Source organism: Oncorhynchus masou, chromosome 14, assembly GCF_036934945.1.
Source record: "Oncorhynchus masou masou isolate Uvic2021 chromosome 14, UVic_Omas_1.1, whole genome shotgun sequence".
Taxonomy (NCBI): Eukaryota; Metazoa; Chordata; class Actinopteri; order Salmoniformes; family Salmonidae; genus Oncorhynchus; species Oncorhynchus masou.
This window is the reverse complement of record NC_088225.1, coordinates 22,884,447-22,910,712: the sequence shown is the minus strand read 5'-3', so window position 1 is coordinate 22,910,712 and position 26,266 is coordinate 22,884,447. Positions and strand designations below refer to the sequence as shown.

Sequence of the window (26,266 nt, the reverse complement as noted above, 5' to 3'; positions counted from 1 at the left end):
GAGGAGGAGGGGGGGAGAGAGGGAGCGGAGGAGGGGGGGTGCGGAGGAGGAGGGGGAGAGAGGGAGAGTTTAGATCCCCTGCTGGTTCTGGCTAGTCACTGCCCCATATGCTGCTCTTTATGCACCACAATCAACCATGCAACACAAAATAATACAATACAAGTTTTGTGTCCATACAGTATACACTGAAATATGTCTTTAGTTTCTTCACTCCTTTCCCACATAACCCTGATACTTAAAATGACAAGCTATTTATTTCTTTAACATCAGTGGTCATGACGGAAAGGAGATGAGGAGATAATCATAACTGAGAGAGTGAAATCTGATCCAGGAAGTAGACCTCTTGGAGCAATAGACAAACTGGCACAGGCAGAGATGGGGCTGCCTGACTCTCAGCCAGGCCAACTGGTTACTACGGACAGGGCCAAGAGTTAAACGGCCTCCTCTGTCCTGACTGGCCTGTTCCAGCCTGTCCTGCATAAAGGGGCATTGTAGAAAGCAGGAAAAGGTTAGGAATGGTACATTTTAGCAATATGATTTTCTTAGATGTTTTTGTTACATTGTGACTGTTTAAACTTAGATTTAGAACAAGGATGCACACAATGTTGAAATTGACAATACATGCTTTTGTTAGGTGTATGAATGCCAGTGCAGGGGGTTTCTCCTGTAGGATCAAAAACAAATCACATGCGCTGAACACAACAGGTGTATGTAGATCTTACAGTGAAATGCTTACATTATATTAGGTAGCATTGTTTAAAGTGGCTAGTGATATATTTTACATCATTTCCCATCAATTCCCATTATTAAAGTGGCTGGAGTTGAGTCAGTGTGTTGGCAGCAGACACTCAATGTTAGTGGTGGCTGTTGAACAGTCTGATGGCCTTGAGATAGAAGCTGTTTTTCAGTCTCTCGTCCCAGCTTTGATGCACCTATACTGACCTCGCCTGGATGATAGCGGAGTGAACAGGCAGTGGCTCGGTGGTTGTTGTCCTTGATGATCTTTATGGCCTTCCTGTAACATCGGGTGGTGTAGGTGTCCTGGCGGGCAGGTAGTTTGCCCCCGTTACAGTGCCAGCAGACCTCACTACCTCTGGAGAGCCTTACGGTTGTGGGCGGAGCAGTTGCCATACCAGGCGGTGATACAGCCCGCCAGGATGCTCTCGATTGTGCATCTGTAGAAGTTTGTGAGTGCTTTTGGTGACAAGCCGAATTCTTCAGCTCCTGAGGTTGAAGAAGCGCTGCGCCCTTCTTCACGATGCTGTCTGTGTGGGTGGACCAATTCAGTTTGTCTGTGATGTGTATGCCGAGGAACTTAAAACTTTACTACCCTCTCCACTACTGTTCCATCGATGTGGATAGGGGGTGTTCCCTCTGCTGTTTCCTGAAGTCCACAATCATCTCCTTAGTTTTGTTGACGTTAAGTGTGAGGTTATTTTCCTGACACCACACTGGGGGCCCTCACCTCCTCCCTGTAGGCCATCTCGTCGTTGTTGGTAATCAAGCCTACCACTGTTGTGTGTCGTCTGCAAATTTGATGATTGAGTTGGAGGCGTGCGTGGCCACGCAGTCGTGGGTGAACAGGGAGTACAGGAGAGGGCTCAGAACGCACCCTTGTGGGGCCCCAGTGTTGAGGATCAGCGGGGTGGAGATGTTGTTGCCTACCCTCACCACCTGGAGGCGGCTCCATCAGGAAGTCCAGTACCCAGTTGCACAGGGGGGGTCGAGACCCAGGGTCTCGAGCTTGAGGGTACTATGGTGTTAAATGCTGAGCTGTAGTCGATGAACAGCATTCTCACATAGGTATTCCTCTTGTCCAGATGGGTTAGGGCAGTGTGCAGTGTGGTTGAGATTGCATCGTCTGTGGACCTATTTGGGCAGTGGGGCAAGTTGAAGTGGGTCTAGGGTGTCAGGTAGGGTGGAGGTGATATGGTCCTTGACTAGTCTCTCAAAGCACTTCATGATGACGGAAGTGAGTGCTACGGGCGGTAGTCGTTTAGCCTCAGTTACCTTAGCTTTCTTGGGAACAGGAACAATGGTGGCCTCTCAAGCATGTGGGAACAGCAGACTGGGATAGGGATTGATTGAATATGCCTTGTAAACACACCAGCCAGCTGGTCTGCGCATGCTCTGAGGGCGCGGCTGGGGTATGCCGTCTGGGCCTGCAGCCTTGCGAGGGTTAACACGTCATTTAAATGTTTTACTCACCTCGGCTGCAGTGAAGGAGAGTCCTCATGTTTTCGTTGCAGGCCGTGTCAGTGGCACTGTATTGTCCTCAAAGCGGCAAAAGTTATTTAGTCTGCCTGGGAGCAAGACATCCTGGTCTGTGACGGGGCTGGTTTTCTTTTGTAATCCGTGATTGACTGTAGACCCTGCCACATACCTCTTGTGTCTGAGCCGTTGAATTGAGATTCTACTTTGTCTCTATACTGACGCTTAGCTTGTTTGATTGCCTTTGCGGAGGGAATAGCTGCACTGTTTGTATTCGGTCATGTTTCCGGCCACCTTGCCCTGATTAAAAGCAGTGGTCGCGCCAGTTTCACGCGAATGCTGCCATCAATCCACGGTTTCTGGTTTGGGAATGTTTTAATTGTTGCTATGGGAACGACATCTTCAACGCACGTTCTAATGAACTCGCACACCGAATCAGCGTATTCACAATGTTGTTGTCTGACGCAATACGAAACATATCCCAGTCCACGTGATGGAAGCAGTCTTGGAGTGTGGAATCAGATTGGTCGGACCAGTGTTGGACAGACCTCAGCGTGGGAGCTTCTTGTTTTAGTTTCTGTCTGTAGGCAGGGATCAACAAAATGGAGTCGTGGTCAGCTTTTCCGAAAGGAGGGCGGGGCAGGGCCTTATATGCGCGGAAGCTAGAATAGCAATGATCCAAGGTTTTGCCAGCCCTGGTTGTGCAATCGATATGCTGATACAATTTAGGGAATCTTGTTTTCAGATTAGCCTTGTAAAAATCCCTAGCTACAATGAATGCAGCCTCAGGATGTATGGATTCCAGTTTGCAAAGAGTCAAATAAAGTTCGTTCAGAGCCATCGATGTGTCTGCTTGGGGGGGAATATATACGGCTGTGATTATAATCGAAGAAAATTCCCTTGGTAGATAATGCGGTCGACATTTGATTGTGAGGAATTCTAAATCAGGTGAACAGAAGGATTTGAGTTCCTGTATGTTTTTGTGATCACACCACGTCTCGTTAGCCATAAGGCATACGCCCCCGCCCCTCTCTTACCAGAAAGATGTTTGTTTCTGTCGGCGCGATGCATGGAGAAACCAGCTGGCTGCACCGACTCCGATAGCGTCTCTCCAGTGAGCCATGTTTCCGTGAAGCAATGGGGTCCCCCGTTTCCCGCCATTTTAGGTAGCGGTAGAGTGACTATGCATAGATAATAAACAGTGGGAGGGTCAGCCATTTGATTAATTTTTCAGCCGTCTTATGGCTTGGGGGTAGAAACTGATAAGGAGCCTTTTGGACCTATAACATGTGAACAAAATGGACCTAAGGTTCCTGAGCAAGAGTTTGTTTTGGGTCCGTTCTTTGTACTGTTATCCAATCCACGTGTGCCCTTATCAAAGTCATCCTGTTCCTAGGCTGGGGGGAGCCTTCCAGTGCCCACCCCAAACCAGAGCCCTCCTGGGGGGAGCCTGCTCCCCCTCTGGTCAGCGTGGACAACGGGACCTCCGCCTGGGGGAAACCCACCGGGAGCCATGGGGGCTGGGGTGTGGGTGACAACAGCCCTGAACCCTACCGACGGGGCAACCCACCCCTTGGATCTGCACCTTGCAAACCAGGTGAGAAGGAGACTAGTACTTTTTATAGATTAGATCAGACATTTCCTGATTAATTGAAATTGCTGACGTTTTTACTATGGCTGGGACCTCATGACATTACAAAATGTTTAACATTTGAGTCATTTAGCAGACACTCTTATCCAGAGCAACTTACAGTAACTATTAGGTTTAAGTGCCTTGATCAAGGCACGTCAACAGATTTTGCACCTAGTCGGCTCAAGGATTCAAACCAACAACCGGCAGGGTGGCAGCCTAGACCTCTAGGCACCTGCAGACACTAGACCTCTAGGCTACCTGCAGACACTAGACCTCTAGGCTACCTGCAGACACTAGACCTCTACCTGGACACTACCTCTAGGCTACCTGCAGACACTAGACCTCTAGGCTACCTGCAGACACTAGACCTCTAGGCTACCTGCAGACACTAGACTCTAGGCTACCTGCAGACACTAGACCTCTAGGCTACCTGCAGACACTAGACCTCTAGGCTACATTGCGTGCTGATAGAATCATGAGAATCACAATACATATCCTATGTGTAATACGAATTGATACTGTGATTTTATTGCGTTTCGAGACCCAAACATATTGCTCACCATATGTCTGCTGCAGAGGAACAGGAAAGCCATGAGAAAACACGTTTTGATCAGTCATGGAAATATAATTGCTGAAAACAAATTGACTCCCTATTTAGTATGCAGCTACACTGACCTCTGGTGGCAGGCTGAATACACAGAATGTATTCTCCAGTAGTCTTTCAATACGAACTTTACCAGTGCATGGCTGTGCTATACTAAAATAAGTCTAAATCAACTGACAATTCAAATACCCCACTGTCAGAAACAATACATATACCCCACTGTCAGAACCAATACAAATACCCCACTGTCAGAACCTATACATATACCCCACTGTCAGAACCAATACAAATACCCCACTGTCAGAACCAATACATATACCCCACTGTCAGAACCAATACATATACCCCACTGTCAGAAACAATACATATACCCCACTGTCAGAACCAATACAAATACCCCACTGTCAGAAAACAATACATAAATACCCCACTGTCAGAACCAATACAAATACCCCACTTAGTCAGAACCAATACAAATACCCCACTGTCAGAACCAATACAAATACCCCACTGTCAGAACTGTGCTATACAAAACCCCACTGTCAGAACCAATACAAATACCCCACTGTCAGAACCAATACAAATACCCCACTGTCAGAACCAATACAAATACCCCACTGTCAGAACCAATACAAATACCCCACTGTCAGAACCAATACAAATACCCCACTGTCAGAACCAATACATATACCCCACTGTCAGAACCAATACAAATACCCCACTGTCAGAACCAATACAAATACCCCACTGTCAGAACCAATACAAATACCCCACTGTCAGAAACAATACAAATACCCCACTGTCAGAACCAATACAAATACCCCACTGTCAGAACCAATACATATACCCCACTGTCAGAACCAATACAAATACCCCACTGTCAGAACCAATACAAATACCCCACTGTCAGAACCAATACAAATACCCCACTGTCAGAACCAATACAAATACCCCACTGTCAGAACCAATACAAATACCCCACTGTCAGAACCAATACAAATACCCCACTGTCAGAACCAATACAAATACCCCACTGTCAGAACCAATACAAATACCCCACTGTCAGAACCAATACATATACCCCACTGTCAGAACCAATACATATACCCCACTGTCAGAACCAATACATATACCCCACTGTCAGAACCAATACAAATACCCCACTGTCAGAACCAATACAAAAATATTCTGTCATAATCAGTGGCAGCTGGTGACTTAAAACATTGTGGAGGATTGTGGATGAAAATGACATTTGAAAACTGTCAGAACACAACATTTCCTCCCTCCCTCTGTCAGAACCAATACAAATGCAAGACGGCTGTCAGAACCATGGGTATACCCCAGTGGGACCCTGAGAACGGGGACATGTGGATATACCAGGCCTCCCAGAACAACTACAACAGATAGGAAGGCCCCACCCAAGGGGAAGATTCCGGGCAACAAAAGCCCACTGGATCATGAACCAATCAAGCAGCTGAAGACATGGGCTTCCCCACTGTCAGTGCTACAAATACCTGCTACTACCTCTGGAGTCAAACTCCACACTGATGTAATCTGTATACTTAGAAATCTGATGATAATATAACATGCCATATAGCAGACGCTTTAATACAACAGTGAATGCATTTATTTTGTTAGCCCCCGCGGAATCAAACCCGCACTGTCAGAACGTGGCTATACATATTCCCGCCTTCCTGGCGTGGCTAGCTCCATGTTCCCGCCTTCCTGGCGTGACATATAGCTCCATGTTCCTACCAATACTGAGCCCACAGTCAGAACCATGCATGTTTGTGAGACCCTGACAGCTGTTTGTGTGTGTGTCCAGAGAATCCCCCACTGGAGAACAACATGAACCTGGACAAGGCCATAGTAAGTCTCTTCTCCCAGAACCAATACAAATGTTCTCCTTGTTCCTGATGCAGTCCAGCTATCAAAACTGTCACTGACTGTGGATCAGTGTTTGATATCCCATGTTCTCTCACTGCTCTCTGTTTGCAGCCCCCAAATCTCTCAGGTGCTCTGTTGGAGAAGAGGTGGCGGGGAGCTCGACATGGGGGATGGGCATGTCCGACTACAACAACTGGGACTGATCAACAAGGGGCCAATGGGCTGCCCCCAGGAGAGCCTCCTCAACAGAGTCCTCCTCAGAAGGCTCCCCTTTCCTCCAAGGTAATGACCCCTGACCCACTCCCCAACATCACAACTCCTGGATTGTCCATGGGTTGCCAATGAGAAGATGCTGTATAGCCAGGGCAGACTAGTGTTCTGGGGAACCATGGAAAATAACTTATCAAGGAATCAAAAAATATATATTTTTAAAAAGTAACAATATAATACTGTACATCACACTGTTGATAACTAATAACATTTGTTCATTCTTCACTAGTTGTGAGGGTACAGATTCTGTTCTGAACAGTGCAAGGTTCAGTTTTGTTGTATCCACCCATGAGAGTCAATGGTGACGCTCTCCCTCTGTGGCGTCTGGCTATAGCTGTTGGTAGCCTGGTGGAGGGCGTCCATGTTCCTCCTCACCGTGGCTATGCCTTGTTCCCCGGCCCCCTCGGCGTGGCTGAAACTCCCCTCCCTGCCTCTATCCAGCCAGGGCCTGGGCTGGCGTGGCTAGCCATGTTCAAAACTTGAACAACAGACAGTCCTGTCGTGGCTATAGCTCCATGTGGGGTTCAGCAGACAGGCAACAGGCAGGTAGGCAGCACACTGTCATGGCTATGGGGTTTCCTGACAGCAGGTAGGCAGCACACTGTCTCCCGCTATGTGGGGTTTAGACAGCAGCAGGTAGCACACTGTCTACGGCTATTGGGGTTTAGACAGCATGTTCCCGCCACTGTCGTGACAGCTCCATGTCCTACCAGGCCAACAGGTAGCACACTGTCTACAGCTATGTTTTAGACAGCAGACAGGCAACAGGCTGGTACAGCACACTGTCTGTGTGGGGTTTAGACAGCAGACAGGCAACAGACAGGTAGGCAGCACACTGTCTACAGCTATGTGGGGTTTAGACAGCAGACAGGCAACAGACAGGTAGGCAGCACACTGTCTACGGCTATGTGGGGTTTAGACAGCAGACAGGCAACAGACAGGTAGGCAGCACACTGTCTACGGCTATGTGGGGTTTAGACAGCAGACAGGCAACAGACAGGTAGGCAGCACACTGTCTACGGCTATGTGGGGTTTAGACAGCAGACAGGCAACAGGCAGGTAGGCAGCACACTGTCACGGCTATGTGGGGTTTCCAGCAGGTAGGCAACAGGCAGGTAGGTAGCACACTGTCTCGGCTATGTGGGGTTTAGACAGCAGACAGGCAACAGGCAGGTAGGCAGCACACTGTCTACGGCTATGTGGGGTTTAGACAGCAGACAGGCAACAGACAGGTAGGCAGCACACTGTCTACGGCTATGTGGGGTTTAGACAGCAGACAGGCAACAGGCAGGTAGGCAGCACACTGTCTACGGCTATGTGGGGTTTAGACAGCAGGTAGGCAACAGGCAGGTAGGTAGCACACTGTCTACGGCTATGTGGGGTTTAGACAGCAGGTAGGTAGCACACTGTCTACAGTGTTTGGAACCAGGAAAATAACTTACACTGTCTACAAATATGTGGGGTTTAGACAGCAGACAGGCAACAGGCAGGTAGGCACACACTGTCTCACTATGTGGGGTTTAGACAGCAGACAGGCAACAGACAGGTGTTCAGCACACTGTCTTCGGCTATGTGGGGTTTAGACAGCAGACAGGCAACAGACAGGTAAGGCAGCACACTGTCTTCTATGTGGGGTTTAGACAGCAGACAGGCAACAGACAGGTAGGCAGCACACTGTCTACGGCTATGTGGGGTTTAGACAGCAGACAGGCAACAGACAGGTAGGTAGCACACTGTCTACAGCTATGTGGGGTTTAGACAGCAGACCCCCGGCAACAGGCAGGTAGGCAGCACACTGTCTACGGCTATGTGGGGTTTAGACAGCAGACAGGCAACAGACAGGTAGGTAGCACACTGTCTAAAACTATGTGGGGTTTAGACAGCAGGTAGGCAGCACACTGTCTACAGCTATGTGGGGTTTAGACAGCAGACAGGCAACAGACAGGTAGACACACACTGTCTACGGCTATGTGGGGTTTAGACAGCAGACAGGCAACAGACAGGTAGGCAGCACACTGTCTACGGCTATGTGGGGTTTAGACAGCAGACAGGCAACAGGCAGGTAGGCAGCACACTGTCTACGGCTATGTGGGGTTTAGACAGCAGACAGGCAACAGACAGGTAGGCAGCACACTGTCTACGGCTATGTGGGGTTTAGACAGCAGACAGGCAACAGGCAGGTAGGCAGCACACTGTCTACGGCTATGTGGGGTTTAGACAGCAGACAGGCAACAGGCTGGTAGGCAGCACACTGTCTACGGCTATGTGGGGTTTAGACAGCAGGCAGGTAGGCAGCACACTGTCTACAGCTATGTGGGGTTTAGACAGCAGACAGGCAACAGGCAGGTAGGCAGCACACTGTCTACGGCTATGTGGGGTTTAGACAGCAGACAGGCAACAGACAGGTAGGCAGCACACTGTCTACGGCTATGTGGGGTTTAGACAGCAGACAGGCAACAGACAGGTAGGCAGCACACTGTCTACGGCTATGTGGGGTTTAGACAGCAGACAGGCAACAGACAGGTAGGCAGCACACTGTCTACGGCTATGTGGGGTTTAGACAGCAGACAGGCAACAGGCAGGTAGGCAGCACACTGTCTACGGCTATGTGGGGTTTAGACAGCAGGTAGGCAACAGGCAGGTAGGTAGCACACTGTCTACAGCTATGTGGGGTTTAGACAGCAGGTAGGCAACAGACAGGTAGGTAGCACACTGTCTACGGCTATGTGGGGTTTAGACAGCAGGTAGGCAACAGGCAGGTAGGTAGCACACTGTCTACGGCTATGTGGGGTTTAGACAGCAGGTAGGTAGCACACTGTCTACAGCTATGTGGGGTTTAGACAGCAGACAGGCAACAGGCAGGTAGGCAGCACACTGTCTACGGCTATGTGGGGTTTAGACAGCAGACAGGCAACAGACAGGTAGGCAGCACACTGTCTACGGCTATGTGGGGTTTAGACAGCAGACAGGCAACAGACAGGTAGGCACTGTCTACGGCTATGTGGGGTTTAGACAGCAGACAGGCAACAGACAGGTAGGCAGCACACTGTCTACGGCTATGTGGGGTTTAGACAGCAGACAGGCAACAGGCAGGTAGGCAGCACACTGTCTACGGCTATGTGGGGTTTAGACAGCAGACAGGCAACAGACAGGTAGGTAGCACACTGTCTACGGCTATGTGGGGTTTAGACAGCAGACAGGCAGGTAGCACACTGTCTACGGCTATGTGGGGTTTAGACAGCAGACAGGCAACAGGCAGGTAGGCAGCACACTGTCTACGGCTATGTGGGGTTTAGACAGCAGACAGGCAACAGGCAGGTAGGCAGCACACTGTCTACGGCTATGTGGGGTTTAGACAGCAGACAGGCAACAGGCAGGTAGGCAGCACACTGTCTACGGCTATGTGGGGTTTAGACAGCAGACAGGCAACAGGCAGGTAGGCAGCACACTGTCTACGGCTATGTGGGGTTTAGACAGCAGACAGGCAACAGTCAGGTAGGCAGCACACACTGTCTACGGCTATGTGGGGTTTAGACAGCAGACAGGCAACAGACAGGTAGGCAGCACACTGTCTACGGCTATGTGGGGTTTAGACAGCAGGTAGGTAGCACACTGTCTACACAGGGGGTTTAGACAGCAGACAGGCAACAGGCAGGTAGGCAGCACACTGTCTACGGCTATGTGGGGTTTAGACAGCAGACAGGCAACAGACAGGTAGGCAGCACACTGTCTACGGCTATGTGGGGTTTAGACAGCAGACAGGCAACAGACAGGTAGGCAGCACACTGTCTACGGCTATGTGGGGTTTAGACAGCAGACAGGCAACAGACAGGTAGGCAGCACACTGTCTACGGCTATGTGGGGTTTAGACAGCAGACAGGCAACAGACAGGTAGGCAGCACACTGTCTACGGCTATGTGGGGTTTAGACAGCAGACAGGCAACAGGCAGGTAGGCAGCACACTGTCTACGGCTATGTGGGGTTTAGACAGCAGACAGGCAACAGACAGGTAGGTAGCACACTGTCTACAGCTATGTGGGGTTTAGACAGCAGACAGGCAACAGGCAGGTAGGCAGCACACTGTCTACGGCTATGTGGGGTTTAGACAGCAGGTAGGTAGCACACTGTCTACGGCTATGTGGGGTTTAGACAGCAGACAGGCAACAGGCAGGTAGGTAGCACACTGTCTACGGCTATGTGGGGTTTAGACAGCAGACAGGCAACAGACAGGTAGGCAGCACACTGTCTACGGCTATGTGGGGTTTAGACAGCAGACAGGCAACAGACAGGTAGGCAGCACACTGTCTACGGCTATGTGGGGTTTAGACAGCAGACAGGCAACAGACAGGTAGGCAGCACACTGTCTACGGCTATGTGGGGTTTAGACAGCAGACAGGCAACAGGCAGGTAGCACACTGTCTACGGCTATGTGGGGTTTTGACAGCAGGTAGGTAGCACACTGTCTACGGCTATGTGGGGTTTAGACAGCAGGTAGGCAGCACACTGTCTACGGCTATGTGGGGTTTAGACAGCAGGTAGGTAGCACACTGTCTACAGCTATGTGGGGTTTAGACAGCAGACAGGCAACAGGCAGGTAGGCAGCACACTGTCTACGGCTATGTGGGGTTTAGACAGCAGACAGGCAACAGACAGGTAGGCAGCACACTGTCTACGGCTATGTGGGGTTTAGACAGCAGACAGGCAACAGGCAGGTAGGCAGCACACTGTCTACGGCTATGTGGGGTTTAGACAGCAGGCAGGCAACAGACAGGTAGGTAGCACACTGTCTACGGCTATGTGGGGTTTAGACAGCAGACAGGCAACAGGCAGGTGGGCAGCACACACTGAATACGGCTATGTGGGGTTTGACAGCAGGTAAGGTAGGAGTCTGAGAACTGTCTACGGCTATGTGGGGTTTAGACAGCAGACAGGCAACTGGTTGGCACACTGTAGGCAGAGACAGCAGACAGGCAACAGGGTTGGCACACTGTCTACGGCTAGTGGGGTTTAGACAGCAGACAGGCAGGCAGGTAGGCACACTGTCTACGGCTATGTGGGGTTTAGACAGCAGACAGGCAACAGACAGGTAGGCAGCACACTGTCTGGCTACTGATAGACAGCAGACAGGCAACAGACAGGTAGGCAGCACTGTCTACGGCTATGTGATAGGCAGCAGACAGGCAACAGACAGGTAGGCAGCACACTGTCTATAGCTATGTGGGGTTTAGACTGATAGCAGACAGGCAACAGACAGGTAGGCAGCACACTGATAGCTAGAGGACTGGTTGGACACTGACAGGCAACAGAGAGGGACTGGTAGGCAGCACACTGATAGGCATGTGGGGTTTAGACAGCAGATAGGCAGAGAGGCACTGGTAGCACACACTGATAGCCAGAACAGACTGGTTGGCACACTGTCTACGGCAGAGTGGGGTTTAGACTGAGCAGAGTAGGTAGCACACTGATAGGCTAGTGGGGTTTAGACAGCAGGACTGGTAGCACACTGTCTAGGCTAGGTGGGGTTGGCACACAACAGGCAGGTGATAGCAGAGAGGACTGGTTGGCACACTGCTAGGAGAAGATAGGAGTCTGAGAAGAGGACTGGTTGGCACACTGATAGGCAGAGAGGACTGGTTGGCACACTGATAGGCAGAGAGGACTGGTTGGCACACTGATAGGCAGAGAGGACTGGTTGGCACACTGATAGGCAGAGAGGACTGGTTGGCACACTGATAGGCAGAGAGGACTGGTTGGCACACTGATAGGCAGAGAGGACTGGTTGGCACACTGATAGGCAGAGAGGACTGGTTGGCACACTGATAGGCAGAGAGGACTGGTTGGCACACTGATAGGCAGAGAGGACTGGTTGGCACACTGATAGGCAGAGAGGACTGGTTGGCACACTGATAGGCAGAGAGGACTGGTTGGCACACTGATAGGCAGAGAGGACTGGTTGGCACACTGATAGGCAGAGAGGACTGGTTGGCACACTGATAGGCAGAGAGGACTGGTTGGAACACTGATAGGCAGAGAGGACTGGTTGGCACACTGATAGGCAGAGAGGACTGGTTGGCACACTGATAGGCAGAGAGGACTGGTTGGCACACTGATAGGCAGAGAGGACTGGTTGGAACACTGATAGGCAGAGAGGACTGGTTGGCACACTGATAGGCAGAGAGGACTGGTTGGCACACTGATAGGCAGAGAGGACTGGTTGGCACACTGATAGGCAGAGAGGACTGGTTGGCACACTGATAGGCAGAGAGGACTGGTTGGCATACTGATAGGCAGAGAGGGAGATGGATGGATGGACGGACGGACTGGCAGGGGACAGACAGAGCTAGAGGGAGCCTGTATTTAAGTTTAGATTTTTCACTGGGGTTTTGTCTAGCCTGTTAAATCTTGTTGGACTTTTTATGAATCTAAATGAAAGTTTATTGTTTACAGTAACGTGGCTGTAAACAGTTCAGAGACATGCAGACTTGCAGTTCTTCTTCAACAGTGCAGAATAGTGGGTCCCTATCATCATGCTGTTCCACCCTGGTTTCCACCTCCCTCTCCTCCCTCCCAGATGCAGAGTGGAATGTTGGGCTGTAGCGGTGCAGCACAAGCCCGGGCCATGCAGCAGCCTCCTCCTCAGCTGCCAGTGCCGCCTCTCGGCTCCTCCCAGCCTAGTCTACGCGCTCAAGTGCCTCAGTTTCTCTCCCTCAGGTACACACACACAACATGGACCAGGGTTATATTCATTATGGGAAAACTGTAAAACGGTTTTCAACGGACAATGAAAGTGAGAGGTTGTTATTAGACAAGTTCAGGTAGGGAGGGATCCTTGTTTGGATTCATTGTCTCGTATTTAGTGCCTAATGAATACGACCTGGGGAATAGCACACACCTCTCAGCCCCCTCCAAGTATCTCCCCTCACTCACACACACATACACGAACACACTTGCAATCATATATAGAATCATACACACACACACATTTTTCAGCTCCCCTCAGCATAGTTTACGTGCATAAGCGCCTCAGTTCTGTCTAGCGTTTTTTCTCGTACTTAGTTTATGGTTTCTAAAACCGAATCTTTTGGTCTCTCTCTTGTCCAGGTTCAAGCACAGCTCTTACAGTTTGCAGCAAAAAACATTGGTCTGAATCCTGCACTTTTAACCTCACCAATAAACCCTCAACATATGACCCTTTTGAACCAACTATACCAGCTGCAACTGGTGAGTCCTCTTCTGGTCTCCTCTCAGTTTACTTTAGGACTCCTCCATATAAACACTATGCAGATACACTCTGTACACGCTTATATCATACACTTCTCCACTGCCTCGTTGCCTTAGAGATGTGAAAAACCCTTGGGTTTTGACTGATCGCATTCTGTAGCAACCAGAAAATGGTGTGTGTGTGTGTGTGTGTGTCCGTGTGTGTGTGTGTGTGTGTCCGCACGTGCATATTTCTGTACATATGTGTCTGTAGATTTGTGTGTAAACGTGTAATCCTCTGCAGGCGTACCAGCGTTTACAAATTCAACAGCAGATGTTGCAGGCGCAGCGTAATGTTTCTGGTCCCATCCGACAGCAGGAGCAGCACGTGAGTGTCCCTCTGTGTCCCTCCCTCTCAAATACAGCCCACTAGTTTCACCATCTCTGCCTGTCATATCTACTGATCCTGAACCCGGCCAGGCCTCATACTGGGGTAAAACCCAAACGTTTTACCATTCTACTATAGCAGAGGGGGTGTATGTGCTTTGCAGACATACCTGGGTTCCTAGCCTGGTGAATTTGAGAACCTGGGTGGTTAATCCCTAGTAGAAGCAGATGTTGTATGTTATAAGGGGCTGTACTTGCCATTCACTCGACAACTGTCCCATTGAATTTTTTCCTGTGTTCTCTGCTGGCTCACAGATAAACTGACCACCAGCTTTGTGTCTTTCTCTGATGTCACTTCCTCTTCCTGTAGGTTGCACGTACAATCAATAACATGCAGCAGCAGATCCAACAGCACCAGAGACAGCTGGCCCAGGCCCTGCTGATGAAACAGCAGCAGACCCTCGGCTCCCTCTCCTCCTCCGGCCTGCACCACGGCCAAGGCAAATCAGCCCTGGACTTGTTCCCAGGCCACCCCAGGCTCCGGGCCTACCCGACCTGCAGACCAAAGAGCAGCAGTCGTCCCCCAACTCCTACAGCCCCTACCCTCTCTGTGAGTGGGAACTCTGTTCCACAATGTGCATGACACATACAGTGGGGAGAACAAGTATTTGATACACTGCCGATTTTGCAGGTTATCCTACTTACTAAGCATGTAGAGGTCTGTAATTTTTATCATAGGTACACTTCAACTGTGAGAAACGGAATCTAAAACAAAAATCCAGAAAATCACGTATGATTTTTAAATAATTAATTTGCATTTTATTGCATGACATAAGTATTTAAGTACATAAGTACATCAGAAAAGCAGAACTTAATATTTGGTACAGAAACCTTTGTTTGTAATTACAGAGGTCATACGTTTCCTGTAGTTCTTGACCAGGTTTAAACACACTGCAGCAGGGATGTTGGCCCACTCCTCCATACAGACCTTCTCCAGACCCTTCAGGTTTCAGGGTTGTCACTGGGCAATACGGACTTTCAGCTCCCTCCAAAGATTTTCTATTGGGTTCAGGTCTGGAGACTGGCTTGGCCACTCCAGGACCTTGAGATGCTTCTTACGGAGCCACTCCTTAGTTGCCCTGGCTGTGTGTTTCGGGTCGTTGTCATGCTGGAAGACCGAGCCACGACCCATCTTCTATGCTCTTACTGAGGGAAGGAGGTTGTTGGCCAAGATCTCGCGATACATGGCCCCATCCATCCTCCCCTCAATACGGTGCAGTCGTCCTCTCCCCTTTGCAGAAAAGCATCCCGAAAGAATGATGTTTCCACCTCCATGCTTCACAGTTGGGATGGTGTTCTTGGGGTTGTACTCATCCTTCTTCTTCTTCCAAACACGGTGAGTGGAGTTTAGACCTCTTTTTGTCTCATCAGACCACATGACCTTCTTCCAATCCTCCTCTGGATCATCCCGATGGTCATTGGCCAACTTCAGACGGGCCTGGACATGCGCTGGCTTGAGCAGGGGGACCTTGCGTGCGCTGCAGGATTTTAATCCATGACGGCGTAGTGTGTTACTAATGGTTTTCTTTGAGACTGTGGTCCCAGCTCTCTTCAGGTCATTGACCAGGTCCTGCCGTGTCGCTCTGGGCTGATCCCTTACCTTCCTCATGATCATTGATGCCCCACGAGGTGAGATCTTGCATGGAGCCCCAGACAGAGGGTGATTGACCGTCATCTTGAACTTCTTCCATTTTCTAATAATTGCGCCAACAGTTGTTGCCTTCTCACCAAGCTGCTTGCCTATTGTCCTGTAGCCCATCCCAGCCTTGTGCAGGTCTACAATTGTATCACCTGATGTTCTTAAACAGCTCTCTGGTCTTGGACATTGTGGAGAGGTTGGAGTCTGTTTTATTGAGTGTGTGGACAGGTGTCTTTTATACAGGTAACAGGTTCAAACGGGTGCAGTTAATACAGGTAATGAGTAGAGAACAGGAGGGCTTCTTAAAGAAAAACTAACAGGTCTGTGAGAGCCGGAATTCTTACTGGTTGGTAGGTTTTCAAATACTTATGTCATGCAATAAAATGCAAATTAATTACTTAAAAATCATACAATGTGATTTTCTGATTTTTGTTTTAGATTCCGTCTCTCACAGTTGAAGTGTAGCTATGATAAAAATTACAGACCTCTACATACTTTGTAAGTAGGAAAACCTGCAAAATCGGTAGTGTATCACATACTTGTTCTCCCCACTAGTAGTTCCACTTTGGGCTCTTGTCAATTTGGGACAGTTGTTGATGTAACAGGGGCTTTATAAATACATTTGATTGATTGATAGCAGGACATGGACTGGGAATATCATCATTGTTACAGGTCCCAGACCTGTGTGTGCCCTTTCTAAACAGATCATCTTTCTGGTCAATATCTGTCTGTGTTCAAATACAGCTGTTGGGACTTGCTCAGTGTCTAACAGATATCCTGTGGCAAAGGCATTATGATTAATTGTAGTTCTATAAAGAACCATAGCAACAAAGTGCAAAACAAGAAACGAGTGATTCATCCTTAATGCTTTATTGACTTGTTTTGTCTGGTGTTACCTCTCTGCCTGTCTCCCTCTCTCTGCCTGTCTCCCTCTCTCTGCCTGTCTCTCTCTCTCTGCCTGTCTCCCTCTCTCTCTGCCTGTCTCCCTCTCTCTCTGCCTGTCTCCCCCTCTCTCTGCCTGTCTCCCCCTCTCTCTGCCTGTCTCCCCCTCTCTCTGCCTGTCTCCCCCTCTCTCTGCCTGTCTCCCCCTCTCTCTGCCTGTCTCCCCCTCTCTCTGCCTGTCTCCCCCTCTCTCTGCCTGTCTCCCTCTCTCTCTGCCTGTCTCCCTCTCTCTCTGCCTGTCTCCCTCTCTCTCTGCCTGTCTCCCTCTCTCTCTGCCTGTCTCCCTCTCTCTCTGCCTGTCTCCCTCTCTCTCTGCCTGTCTCCCTCTGCCTGTCTCCCTCTCTCCTGTCTCCCTCTGCCTGTCTCCCTCTCTCTCTGCCTGTCTCCCTCTCTCTCTGCCTGTCTCCCTCTCTCTCTGCCTGTCTCCCTCTCTCTCTGCCTGTCTCCCTCTCTCTCTGCCTGTCTCCTGCCTGTCTCTCTGCCTGTCTCTCTGCCTGTCTCTCTGCCTCTCTCTCTGCCTCTCTCTCTGCCTGTCTCCCTCTCTCTCTGCCTGTCTCCCTCTCTCTCTGCCTGTCTCTCTCTCTCTCTGCCTGTCTCCCTCTCTCTCTGCCTGTCTCCCTCTCTCTCTGCCTGTCTCTCTGCCTGTCTCTCTGCCTGTCTCTCTGCCTGTCTCTCTGCCTGTCTCTCTGCCTGTCTCTCTGCCTCTCTCCCTCTGAATGCCTGTCTCTTTGCCTCTCTCTCTGCCTCTCTCCCAGCTGGACTGAATCCTAACATGAATGTAACCTGCATAGAGGTGGGAGGCCTGTCCATGAAGGAGCTTCCCCAGCCCCAGTCTCGCCTCTCCCAGTGGACACACCCCAACTCCATGGACAGCCTCTCTGGAGGCTCATCCTCTCTGGAGCCCAACCTGAACAAGCACGGTACAAACTGTTGGGACAATACAGATTTAATGAACTCTACTGAGCTGGACTGAGTAGAACTGGGGGATATGAAAGGACCATGGTGTATGACACTCAGTTGGCAGCTTCAGAACGGAGTTGTCCTCTTGGGTTTTCAAGTGGAACCTTGACATTTCCATCTCAATGCTACTATATGTTCTAGGAAAGGGAAGGGGATACCTGGTCAGTTGTACAACTGAATGCATTCAACCCCTCCTGTATTGGTTTCTATTAAACCTGACTAAGTATTTCATTCTCTAGTTCTAATTTATATTGTACTTAACCAACTTCCTGCTTCCCCTCTTGTCTCTGGCAGGTTCCAGCCTGGGCCCTCCCGGGAAGCCCCCCCAAATGGAGGATGGGTACAGCCCCTACGGCATGATGCCTGTCTCCGAGACCCCCACCAACCCCTGGTGCCCCCAGACAGCTGGAGCCAGGGCAAGAGCCCCAACGACAAGATGGTCAACGGCGCCAACATCACCTGGCCTCCAGGTCAGTTAGTTGGCTAGTTAGACTGGGATGGTGGAAAACAGTCCTGGACAGCTACAGTGACTGCTTACTGTCCAGCCAAAACATATTCACCTAATATGATGATCATGGAACTAATGTAGCCAAATGAGTTCTGTTTTCAAGAGAATTTGTTTCATTGCAAGCACCACCTTTTGTATTTTTGTATTTTGTACATTACTGAACCAGGTAGTCATGTAAATGAATGAGAGGAATGACAATTGTAATACTTCCTCCTCCAGAGTTCTGCCCAGGCGTGCCCTGGAAGGGCCTGCAGAACATCGACCCAGAGAATGACCCCAACATGACCCCGGGGAGCGTGCCCAGCGGCCCCACCATCAACACCAACATCCAGGACGTCAACCGCTACCTGCAGAGAGACCGCAGCGGAGGTGAGGACGGAGGATGAGGGAAACAGAGAGGGAGGGTGAGGGAGATGTGGAGAAGGAAGGGAGAGAGGGGGAGGTGAGAGACAGGGGAGGTGAGAGACAGGGGAGGTGAGAGACAGGGGAGGTGAGAGACAGGGGAGGTGAGAGACAGGGGAGGTGAGAGACAGGGGAGGTAGGGGAGGTGAGAGACAGGGGAGGTAGGGGAGGTGAGAGACAGGGGTGGTGAGAGACGGGTGGACAGGGGAGCTAGGGGTGGAGAGGGACAGGGGAGGTGAGGGTGGAAGGGAGGTGAGGGACAGGGGAGGTGAGGGACAGGGGAGGTGAGGGACAGGGGAGGTAGAGGTGGAGAGGGACAGGGGAGGTGAGGGACAGGGGAGGTAGGGGTGGAGAGGGACAGGGGAGGTGAGAGACAGGGGAGGTGAGAGACAGGGGAGGTGAGAGACAGGGGAGGTAGGGGTGGAGAGGGACAGGGGTGGAGAGGGACAGGGGAGGTGAGGGACAGGGGAGGTGAGGGAGGGGGAGTAGGACAGGACAGGAGAGGTGAGGGAGGGGGAGAAGGACAGGAGAGGTGAGGGAGGGGGAGAAGGACAGGAGAGGTGCGGGAGGGAGAGAAGAACAGAAGAGGTGAGGGAGGGGGAGAAGAACAGGAGAGGTGAGGGAGGGGGAGAAGGACAGGAGAGGTGAGGGAGGGGGAGAAGGACAGGAGAGGTGAGGGAGGGGGAGAAGGACAGAGGGGGTGAGGGAGGGGGAGAAGGACAGGGGGGGTGAGGGAGGGGGAGAAGGACAGGTGGGAGGAAGGGAGGGGAGTGTTCATGTTCTAAGTAGTCTTATACATACGTAATGACGGTGCTCTCCCTCTGGTAGACTTGGTCTTGAGGGGAGAGGAGAGCTGGGGGTCTGAGATGACCTGAATCATTCAAAGAAAACTGCTGCGGGCAAAATCCGATACTGTGCCTGCAATGTGTCCCAATGGGTTGGAGAGACTGATTCTCTGTAACAGTTCAGTCACTGGAGGAGCCTGCTTTTTCTCTTCTGGTCCTGCTGCTTCTTCTCTTAACTGCATGTACAATCTGACACTCGTATATCTACACTACTAGGTCATCTTATTCCCAACACTTTGAACTCTCCCATATCACACAGCCACAGAGCACCACAGCTGTTCAGTCATCCACTTTCATTTATTCTGTTTCTTTATTAGATTCTCTCTCTTCCATTCCCTTCTTCTGTTTTTGTTTTGCTGGATGCGATGCCCCCATAGGCTCCTCCCCCACCTCATCTCAGAACGAGGCCCTGCCCCCCTCCACCGATTGGCCAGTCAGTGCCTACTCTAGCTCGTTCAGTCTATCGTCCCCGGAAACGGACGACCCAGGTACACAGTTTGTCGGAGTAGGCGGAAGTCGCCTCTAACCGCTGATACAGGGTCAAATGTTATGTCCTACCATATTCCCTGTGGTTATGTTTAGGTGATATGATAATCTGGTCCTAGATCTGTGGGTAGGGGTGACTTCCGCTTTGAGCTAGTTTGTCCCCCTGCCCCCATCAGTGTTGATGTCTCTGGTGGCTCAGTATCTGGTCCAGAGGAGGACCCCATCCTTACCATCACATCTGTTTTGTGTGCCCTTCCCTCATTAGTTGTACCCCTCATACATCTTCCCTCTGGTGGTGTTGATGTATCCCCACCCCTGTGTGTAGCATGGGGGGGGGACTGGGAGGAGGGTGTATATAGTATAGTTCTAGTCTATCTGTGTTCCTGGCCTGATCTGTCCCATACTGTGAGGCATGGACTGAGACTGACCCTGGGCTGTACTCCTTACTGTGTGTGTGTGTGTGTGTGTGTGTGTGTGTGTGTGTGTGTGTGTGTGTGTGTGTGTGTGTGTGTGTGAAGTCTAGCTGTATTCCTGATCTGTCCCATACTGTGAGACATGGACTGAGACTGACCCTGTGCTGTACTCCTTACTGTGCAGTCTGGGACTGTGTGTGTGTGAAGTCTACCTGTGTTTACGCCCATTTTTGGTTCAACACATCCAGGAAAAGCAGAATGATTGCTCTGCTCTACCGTCAACAACCCCTCTCCCAGGGTATGATTCTGACTAGTGTTTTGGGTTGTTTAGTTCCCTGTGTGTTGTTGATAGAAGAATGCCAGGTATCTCCAATTGTTGCCAAGCAATCAATGTGTTTCTTTTCTTCTCTCTCTTTCAGGTAAATTGTCGGACATGAAGTCCACCTGGTCCCCGGGGCCCATCTCCCACCCCTCCCAGGTCTCTCTGTCCCATGAGTTGTGGAAGGTCCCCCAGGGGCCCCGTAGTAACACAGCCGCCCCCACACGGCCCCCCCCGGGCCTCACCAACCCCACCAAGCACTCCTCCACCTGGGGAGGCAACTCCCTGGGCCTGGCCCAAGGCTGGAGCAGCTCCTACTCCTCAGGTAAATCAAATTATATTTGTCAAATAGAGTGACTATGGTAATAAACAGTGAGTAGCAGCAGTGTACATGTAGGTCGGGGTAGAGTGACTATGGTAATAAACAGTAAGTAGCAGCAGTGTACATGTAGGTCGGGGTAGAGTGACTATGCATGGTAATAAACAGTGAGTAGCAGCAGTGTACATGTAGGTCGGGGTAGAGTGACTATGGTAATAAACAGTGAGTAGCAGCAGTGTACATGTAGGTCGGGGTAGAGTGACTATGGTAATAAACAGTAAGTAGCAGCAGTGTACAGTAGGTGTAGGGGTAGAGTGACTATGCATGGTAATAAACAGTGAGTAGCAGCAGGTAGGGGTAGAGTGACTATGTGGTAATAAACAGTGAGTAGCAGCAGTGTACATGTAGGTAGGGGTAGAGTGACTATGCATGGTAATAAACAGTGAGTAGCAGCAGTGTACATGTAGGTAGGGGTAGAGTGACTATGCATGGTAATAAACAGTGAGTAGCAGCAGTGTACATGTAGGTAGGGGTAGAGTGACTATGCATGGTAATAAACAGTGAGTAGCAGCAGTGTACATGTAGGTAGGGGTAGAGTGACTATGCATGGTAATAAACAGTGAGTAGCAGCAGTGTACATGTAGGTAGGGGTAGAGTGACTATGCATGGTAATAAACAGTGAGTAGCAGCAGTGTACATGTAGGTAGGGGTAGAGTGACTATGCATGGTAATAAACAGTGAGTAGCAGCAGTGTACATGTAGGTAGGGGTAGAGTGACTATGTGTAATAAACAGTGAGTAGGCAGTGTACATGTAGGTAGGGGGTAATAGAGTGACTATGCATGGTAATAAACAGTGAGTAGCAGCAGTGTACATGTAGGTAGGGGTAGAGTGACTATGCATGGTAATAAACAGTGAGTAGCAGCAGTGTACATGTAGGTAGGGGTAGAGTGACTATGCATGGTAATAAACAGTGAGTAGCAGCAGTGTACATGTAGGTAGGGGTAGAGTGACTATGCATGGTAATAAACAGTGAGTAGCAGCAGTGTACATGTAGGTAGGGGTAGAGTGACTATGCATGGTAATAAACAGTGAGTAGCAGCAGTGTACATGTAGGTCGGGGTAGAGTGACTATGCATGGTAATAAACAGTGAGTAGCAGCAGTGTACATGTAGGTAGGGGTAGAGTGACTATGCATGGTAATAAACAGTGAGTAGCAGCAGTGTAAAAACAAAGGGGGGATCAATGCAAATAGTCAGTGTCTATTTGATTAGCTGTTAAGTAATTGGATGGGGAGGATGGCGACTTGCTGACTGACTGGATAAATGAATTGACTGACTGGGTTTTGGTCCAACCAGTGCAACCAGTTGATCAGTTATGAAGTTCACGTAACAGCTGTCTTACTCTCCAAAAATGTAGTGTATTTGTTGTGCTTGCCATAAAAACTGCAGCCCTCATAAATGTTCAGTTAGAGTAGAAGATCACTGAAGGTCAGGTTCTAGAGGTGTTGTGATACAGACTAAATGTCAGGTTCTAGAGGTGTTGTGATACAGACTAAATGTCAGGTTCTAGAGGTGTTGTGATACAGACTAAATGTCAGGTTCTAGAGGTGTTGTGATACAGACTAAATGTCAGGTTCTAGAGGTGTTGTGATACAGACTAAAGGACGGGTTCTAGAAGTGATACAGACTAAAGGACAGGTTCTAGAGGTGTTGTGATACAGACTAAAGGACGGGTTCTAGAAGTGATACAGACTAAAGGACAGGTTCTAGAGGTGTTGTGATACAGACTAAAGGCCAGGTTCTAGAGGTGTTGTGATACAGACTAAATGTCAGGTTCTAGAGGTGTTGTGATACAGACTAAATGTCAGGTTCTAGAGGTGTTGTGATACAGACTAAAGGCCATGTTCTAGAGGTGTTGTGATACAGACTAAAGGCCAGGTTCTAGAGGTGATACAGACTAAAGGCCAGGTTCTAGAGGTGATACAGACTAAAGGCCAGGTTCTAGAGGTGATACAGACTGAAGGCCAGGTTCTAGAGGTGTTGTGATACAGACTAGCGGTCAGGTTCTAGAGGTGATACAGACTGAAGGCCGGGTTCTAGAGGTGTTGTGATACAGACTAAATGACAGGTTCTAGAGGTGTTGTGATACAGACTTAAGGTCAGGTTCTAGACGTGCATGTTGTAGCCTTGCAGGCAGAGACTAGGTGCCCTTTTGGTACAGCCAAGGCGGTCTAGACAACGCCCCGAGAATGCCTTGTTGTGGTTGAACGCACCTCTCTTGATCAACTGACACTGTGGTTTACCTAAACTACAGAGCGTACTGCTTAGAATCCACCACCCATCTTACTAACTGACTGTCCTAGCTCCTTGGAGAATCCATTTGACATTGTGACGACATGGTGTTAGATGTAGCGCAATTCTGCATTTTAGGTTTATTTAGCTTTCCTCCCTCTATCCCCCTCTTCTCTCCTTCTCCATCCCCGTCTTCTCTCCTTCTCCTCCCCCTCTTCTCTCCTTCTCCATCTCCGTCTTCTCTCCTTCTCCTCCCCCTCTACTCTCCTTCTCCATCTCCGTCTTCTCTCCTTCTCCTCCCCCTCTTCTCTCCTTCTCCTCCCCCTCTATCCTTCTAGCAGCTACCACATGGAGTACAGACAGCTCCAACAGGACCAGTAGCTGGTTGGTCCTGAGGAACCTCACTCCCCAGATAGACGGCTCCACCCTGCGGACGCTATGCATGCAGCACGGCCCCCTCATCACATTCCACCTCAACCTGACCCAGGGCAACGCATTGGTGCGCTACAGCTCCAAGGAGGAGGCCGCCAAGGCCCAGAAGTCCCTGCACATGTACGGAGATGTTGTTGGCACTTTTCCTGCCCCTCTTACTGCTCAAAGGCAGAAACACTTAAGTCATGTCAATTGTCAGGTGTGAAAGGACTTAGAACTGGGAGAACTTGGAAAGCTTAGAATTTGGAAAAATGAGAACTTAGAGAGATCTTTTAGTGGGTGCCCAGCCTGCTTCCACAAAGGGTAGAAACAGTATCTATTCCATCACACGTGGTGTATGAGAATGGCCACTTCAACGAGGCTAACTAAATAACACCTCTCTGTTTGTCTCTCTTCCTGTCCAGGTGCGTTCTGGGTAACACCACCATCCTGGCAGAGTTTGCTGGGGAGGAAGAGGTCCAGCGCTTCTTTGCACAGGGCCAGCAGCTCGCCTCAACTTCCAGCTGGCAGGCTGACCCAGGTGTCAATCAGACGCGGATGGGTGGTTCCGGGCCCAGATCCTCGCACCCCATTGGCCACCCCCACTGGAACTCTGGCGGCAGCAGTGGCAGCATGGGAGGAGGTGGAGCCAAGACGGGCGGAGATCTGCTCTGGGGGGGCGTGCCCCAGTACTCCAGCCTATGGGGACCGCCCAGCGGAGAGGAGGGGCGGGTCATGGGGAGTCCTACTCCAATCAACACGCTGCTGCCTGGGGACCTGCTGAGCGGGGAGTCCATGTAGGACCACGTCACAGAGCTCCATGCTAGAAAAAGGAGGAATGGAATACTACACAGTAATACATATATACATGTATACAAACAGAAGAGCAAAAACCAAGCAAATCATTGTGGTGATAATCAGTGTGGGTGGGATGATCGAGGGACAGACTTGAGGAGGACGAGGTGACTCTTCTGTGTCCACGCTGCTCACCCTCTTCCAATTTTTCTGTTTGTTTAAAAATAAACATTTCATTTTAGATTTGTTTGGCGAGAGGCTCTGGTTACAGTGTTTTAAGTTTGGACTTTCGGAAAAGCACGAGTATGCCTTTGACTCAACCAACAAAGGAAGAGAAACATTTGAACTTTACTCTGAGAACTATTTGTCATGTGAAACGTGTTTTAGACTAACTGCTTCAAACAATGAGCTGCCATCTTCAAAACTCCCATAATCCCTTGCTGCATGGCAGCAGTCAATCCACACCTCAGAGAAACCATAGATACACGTCATTCCCAAAGCCCATCCCCTTCCTGTCGGGAAGGTTCCAGAACTTTCTACCAGTCCGGAATTTCTCTTGTTTGTTTTTTCTCAGCACTAATTTCTAGCCTTAACCTCCCCCCTGGCCTCGTTCCCCTCCTTTATTCACTGATTCTCATTCACTCTGTACTTACTGAAGAAAACGTACTGAGAATTGCACACTCATTTCTGAGCCAGCGAAAACCGAGGGGAGAGGATGTGCTTGTGAGAGACTGAGGCCACAGCAGCTCTCGACTGGAATCCTCGGCGGTCACAAGCATATTATTCAGTCCCCACCACTCTTAAAGGGATTGATGATGCAAACGCAAAAGATCTTCGCCTTGTTCATTTTAAAGCCATTTTTGTCATGGAGGAGTTTTGTTTCCCCGTAACCATTCGCAAAATAAGCGGAGAAATATGACTCCAGTGTGTGAATATTTCCGGGGGCGTGTGTTTACATGTGTGTATGACCGTCTTGTTGAAGTCTAGTAACCACTGCTCTATGGAACTGTAACGAAACACTTGTTTTGAAATGCACCTCAACTCGTTTAAGGACGAACTTGTGGTCTGGTTCCCCCCCTTTCTGTGACTGTGGAAGACCTCAGTCGTTACCGTGGTCCACTAATCTCTCCTTTACACCAACACACCATTTCAAGTGACGTGCAATATAAGCCACAGACTACTCTCTACTACCGTCCACACCAAGTACTCAAAGGGTTTCTCTCACAAACCTCTTTCAAGAGCAGAGACAGAATCAGCAAGGACTCTCTATATCCATGCCCCCTGGGTGTGTGAGCTGGCTGGACCTACTTATCCGTGAAACACAAGGATATACAACAAGCACTTGTTATTCAGACTAGGTCTTTCTAATCCAGCCTCACAGTGACGGACTAGAGGGGCACAGGGGTAAGGAAGGGGGTGTATGGGGCATTATACCAAAACGAGACTTGTTCCTTATCTACCCACAAGACGAAACCATGCATTTTTTCTTTCCATTGTTGTATTTGGTACAAAAAAGTATGGAACAAATATATAACTGCTTTATAAAAAGAGGTGGTTTATCATAGCACTTAGCAAAGAGCGTCAAGCTCCTTCACTTCAATGCCAACGAATCAGAAGAGGAGAAGCGTGTGACACTGAAAAACTCTAGGAAAAAAAACAACAAAAAAACAAGCAATCTACTA

At 49.8% G+C, this 26,266-nt stretch overlaps 1 pseudogene; it reads left to right on the top strand.

Moving 5' to 3' along the window:
* Positions 1 to 3,509: 3,509 nt before the first annotated feature.
* Positions 3,510 to 25,263, top strand: LOC135554833 (trinucleotide repeat-containing gene 6C protein-like; annotated as a pseudogene).
* The last annotated feature ends 1,003 nt before the right edge of the window (positions 25,264 to 26,266 follow it).